This window comes from Rhinatrema bivittatum, chromosome 2, assembly GCF_901001135.1.
Source record: "Rhinatrema bivittatum chromosome 2, aRhiBiv1.1, whole genome shotgun sequence".
Taxonomy (NCBI): domain Eukaryota; kingdom Metazoa; phylum Chordata; class Amphibia; order Gymnophiona; family Rhinatrematidae; genus Rhinatrema; species Rhinatrema bivittatum.
Genome location: NC_042616.1, coordinates 301693439 through 301699443, shown reverse-complemented (window position 1 = coordinate 301699443; position 6005 = coordinate 301693439).

Sequence of the window (6005 nt, the reverse complement as noted above, 5' to 3'; positions counted from 1 at the left end):
TGTTCTTACCTGGTCTACCTTCCTGTAGGGTGGAGCTGATTGGATATCTTATCATCCGTGATGGGGTACAAAAAACAAATTTCCGGCAGAGTAATAAGGAGAGCGTTTGGGCGCTATATTTGAAAGCTGTAAGGAGTCGGGATAAGCGGCGCTGAGCTGAACAGTGAGTCCCATTGTGATAGTTGTATATAAGTTGACAATAATGTACAACAGTCTTGTTTAAAATATATCCTTTTTGTAGGTATTTAGTTGAATGCCCCTGAAGCAGGCGCAGTAACTGCGCCGAAACATTGCCAATGTCAGGCGGGAGAATCAACAGCTGACAGCAAAGAAGGCGATTGTGATTTGGAATACAAGAGATAAGTTCATAAATAATCACATATAAAAAATGTTTCACACATGATTTAAAGGGCAGGGTGTGGTGAGAGTTTTAAAATTAAATAATTTTAATGGAAGGTTTCAGTGGGAGGTTTTTTCACAGTAAAACAGTATAAAGCATAGTAAAAAAATTATAAAATTACAAAACCTTACATGGAAATGGTAGGTGACGTAACCAGATAGTGCCTATACAAGAGAGGGGTTGTAGCCCTGTAAGGGCAAGAGCCCATGAGACTGGGAGCACTAAATAATCTGATACCATTTCCAGTAAGCTTTTTTGAATAATTTAATTAAAGATTCATAAATACAGAAATCTGCTATTTTGCAGTTATCCTCAAGAATGTTTTGATTAGCATTTTATAACTTGCACAAGTATATACAGGCCTATTATAAAACAGCCTGTCCGCACGCACATGTGCGCCAAATATTAAGTGGAGAAGCCCTGGTTTGATGGCCTACATGCCCAATTACCCCACACCCGTTAAACCCCACAGAAATGACTCGATCTTTATATTTTACAACTTACACGTCATCCATATCAGAAGTACAGTTATGCAGCAGAGGACCATGGCACATGCCAGGGCGTGTAAATATTTACATGCATATCACTTGGCTAGGCCTTGAAATGCCCACACCCCACCTAGACCATGTCCATGCGCATATCTGGGCACTTTTTAAAATGCAGTCATCACGTGCAAGCCCGACTTCTTCGCACATCCCCTAATTAATGCGCGTGTCGTGCTTTTAAAATTCACCTTAAAGCCATTTAGATGGCTAACTTGTAAATTATCTATTTAACTCCAGGTTATCCACTGAGCTGCCTCCTCTTACTTGTTATTTAACCAGCAGAAACATAAATTTGATATTTTACTAATTAGCTATAACTGATTTAGAGGCCAGTGTACTAACTCAGGCTATTTACTGTGAGTTAGTAGTCTTTTTGCACAATTTTGCTATGGAAGCAAATAAGGTCATTTGTATCTGAAATAAAAATGCACAAAACAATCTTTTGTGCATTGCCACAGCCGGGAAATTTGTGCATTGCTTGACTGCCACATGATGCTTTATAATGTGGGAAGCAAATAATTGCCCCACAATCTTATTTAGAAAATGTGATCTTTATTAATAGAATTCAACCTTTACACTGCCATCCAGAAATTTCACAGATACTAAATGTGACTAATGTATTCTCCATATCAGATATTTTTGTACTTTTACACTTAAATACTAGAAAGCGTCTGCAGGCTGAATAATTTGAAATTAAGCCATAACAAAATAATACAAATGTATAATGAAATAAATTAAGGCCATTCACATAGCTAAAGAATCAGAGAATACATTTGTACTCTTTCCACGGATATTCAGAAGCACGTTTGTTCAGCCTGCCCTGGAAAATGTGCTGCTTCTTCCCAAGTGTATGTCCAGCTTTTCTGACTTCACACTGACTTTTTTACTGAGCAACCAAATTTGGTCCATATGATCTCTCCCATTTCTGCAAGGCAACCCTCTTTCACCACCACAGGAAGCTTCAATTAGATATTCATACATTTTAAATGTTCAAGTATGCTTTTTTAATCTTATATTAGAAACAAATGTCACTCAATGTCCTCTTGAGATTTTTTTTCATCTTAAATACTTAACATGTGGAATGTGATATATGTAGTGGTAAGTTCAGAGTTAATGTATCAATAAATATATTAATGTGTGAGAATGATAGAAAAGTAATGAAGTTGAATATATGACAGGCAGGTGACTATGTCTCTGAACTAATCAGCCTAAAACAAAAACTAGATGCTTTTTTTTCTCAAAAGTTTCAAGAAAAACATTTAAAAATAACTGTTATCATTCGTACCATTAGCACTTCTAGATTCTCTGAAGAATTAAAGGAGTATGCAAGTCATAACATCCAGAATCAGACATTCTATTGACTTTCTTTTCCGCTGTGCAAAGTTCCCTCTAGTCATCTGCTTAGAATGATGACTGCTAAAAGGCTTGAAGCAGGCATGAAGGAATTAAATTATAGTTACTCAAATAAATCCTGCAAAAGAATATACTTGAAAAAAAGAGAGACAAAAAAGTTAGTAGTGGAATCCAATAACAATAACTGATCACATCTGATGAAAGCCCATGCCTCAATAATTTGGTTAGTCCATAAGGTGCCACCTGCCTCGGGTTATTTTTGCTACACCAGGCTAACATGGCTATCCCTCTGAAGATCTGACCATTTAAGTGTACATTAAAGAACTTTAGAATTTGGTTAAGTCAACTATGATAGAAAACAATAAAACCTACCATGGTTTATGAAAATGTACTTACATAGTACATACTAATTGTACCTCTATATATTTTCTCGAGTCCCAAATTGTCAATGCAGTAACAATTGCTTGGAGAAAGTGTGGAATTAGAATAGAAAAGATCCTCTTGATGTCTTGGGGGTCTTCATTACTAGGCCAGTCCTGCCAAGAGGAAGGCTGTAGAACAAAAAAGCAGACTAGGCAATTTATTTTTGCATGTGTCTAACGTCTTATGATCTGATTAAGAAATGAATAATTAAGTCATAACTGTCTGACAACAAGAATTATTTTAAGTCCACACCTGGAGTATTAGATCATAAATGAAAATCCAATTGTTCCTCTTTTTGTAGGAGATGAATATGCTTGCCAGTTGAAAGAGTGAAAAAAATCACATGGTGCTCCATCTAAGATGGAGGTCTAAAGAACAGCTTGTCCTTGGATCTAAAATGGAAGACAAGATCTAAGATGGAGAAAAGGAGCGTATTATAGCTTACATCATACTAATTACTAATTAGTATATCTTTGGATGAAGGAATGAACCCCATCCATGATTGGTTGTATGAGGTGATGATGTCATGAGAATATGAGGCAAGGAAATGGGTAATCAAATAATAATGATTTGATTGGCTGTGTATGTGTGTAATGAAAAATATAAAGTATATAACAAGCTGTATATAACAAGGATACAGTATATAACAAGGATACAGAGAGCAAACTGAATTTTTTAATCTCACTGTTAGAGATTTATTTTTTGCAATAAACACATAAAAGAGGAAGATTTGATTTCATGTCAGATTTTCTTGGTAAAGGCACACTGCCAATGTAAGCATTTGCTCCTGGAGACTAATTTGGTACCTGTTGATCAGTTTTATTTTGAGATCAGGATTTTTAAAAGAAATATGGGACATTTTCCTGATTTCTGCAAAAGCTTACATTGATAGATTTATCAACCAATGCAATTTCAATAATATTTCACTTGAATGATAGATACATAGAAAGGAATAAATAACTGAAAAATGTTGTGGCATGTGACTATGCATTTGCTTTATCATATTGCACTTGATAGGCAATTGCTCTGAGACTGTAGAATATATTTGGCAGAAGTGAATACAAATTTTCAGTAGTTCTTCCACTGTACCAATGTAACATCCATATGGTAACATATGTGGTTTTCACTTTTTCCTAGTTCCTTTCTTTTCAGAGCTTAACTACACCTTCAACAAATATCACTGGCATTTTTCCATAAGAACATAAGAAAATGCCATACTGGGTCAGACCAAGGGTCCATCAAGCCTAGCATCCTGTTTCCAACAGTGGCCAATCCAGGCCATAAGAACCTGGCAAGTACCCAAAAACTAAGCCTATTCCATGTTACCATTGCTAATGGCAGTGGCTATTCTCTAAGAGGTAGATCTTCAAAAGATACGCGAGCGCGTACTTTTGTTCGTGCAGCAGGCGCGAACAAAAGGCGCGCGCAAGGGGGTGCACATTTGTGCAACCTGCGCGCGCCGAGCCCAGCGCGCGCTGCCTGTTCCCTCCCAGGCCTCTCCGATTTCGGCGCGGCCTCGGAGGGAACCTTCCTTCGCCCTCCCCCCACCTTCCCCTCCCTTCCCCTACCTAACCCACCCCCCGGCCCTATCTAAACCCCCCCCCTTACCTTTGTCGGCAAAGTTACGCCTGCTGAAAGCAGGCGTAACTTTGCGCGCGTTGGCCGGCAGCCCCACTCCGTGGTCCGGTCCCGGGGGCTGTTCCAGAGGCCGCAACCACGCCCCCGGGCCGAAACCACGCCCACGTTGCCGCCCCCAAAACGCCGCGCCCCGCCCCATAAACGCCGCGTCATCCCGCCACGCCCCCGCCAGGAAGCCCCGGGACTTATGCGCGTCCCGGGGCTCTGCGCGCGCCGGCGGCCTATGCAAAATAGGTGCGCCGGCGTGCGCAGGGGTTTAAAAATCCGCCCCTAAGTGAACTTAATAGCAGGTAATGGACTTCTCCTCCAAGTCTGAACCTTTTAAGTGCTTAGTTAAATGGCCAGGGATCAAATATATTCACCCATTTTGTGTAATCAGAGCATTTTTCTCACTGGTATATATCTATATCTATCTCTCTATGTATAGTAGCAAAAAGTTCCCAATGTTGTTCGGGTTCTTTGGTATATAACAGCCTATGTGTGTGTGTGCCTGTATGTGTGCACCTCTGTGTATGTGTGTGTGTGTGGGATCCTGTTCATGTGTGTGCCTGGGTGTTTGTGTATGTATGTACAAGTATATAACTGTACCTGTGTGTGTGTCTGCCTGCGTGTCTACATGTATCTCTGCCTATGCCTTTGTATGTGTGTGCCTGTGCCTGTTTGCATGTAGGGGGCATTTTAGTAAACAGTACCCAGTGTTGTTCTGGTTATCTGGTTAATAACAGGCTGTGTGTGTGTATGTGCACCTATGCGTGTGTGTGTATATGTGTGCCAGTGGATGTTGGGGCCTGGATGTATGAGTGGATGCCTCTGCCTGTGTGTGTATATGTGTGTGTGAGCATGTGTGCCTATTTCTGTGTGTGTGTCTACCTTTGTTTTTGGGAGAGCCTGTGTGTATGTATATGCATGTCTGTGCCTGTGTGAGTGTGTGTCTGCCTCTGTGTGCATCTGTGTGTGTGTGTGTGTGCATGCATGCATGCCTGCTTGCCTGTGAGGGTGTGTGTGTGCTTATATATATGTGTGACAGGGCTTAGAAACAGAGCATATTGTCTTTATATAGTGCATCTTCCACACTTCTGGGGTTCTGGGCATCACCTGGTAGCCACAGACAGACAAGGCAGAGTGATCAACCAATCAACTGACTGATATAAGATCTATCTATCCATGTATATTAAATCAATTAAATATTTGGGTCCAAAGTGCAATGCACTAATGTGACAGTTATATTTTACTAGCATTTGGCTGTATTTTGTATTTATCAGATCCAACACTGTGACACTTAATAACATGATGATAACACATTAGAGAATCCAAGTCTTCACTCTTTTAATAACTGCATGAAGCACAGTACTACAGTTTAGTACTATACCATTTGAATAGCAAATATTACATCATTACAAATCAGTATTACCACTCACTTCTGAATTACAGTATGTGGTGATCAATTATTGCTTCTGATGGTCTAAAAATAGAAAGATAGCATAGATGAATCGTACCACACTTCATATACTGTAAAACTAGAAACATTGAGCTTGGCAGGAAATTACAACTAGATTCTTTTTATTTCTTGGTTTTGAATATTTTTTCTGAATGTACAAGCAATTTATTGATAAAATCAATGTCAAAGTGTCAAGTCTTTGCACTGA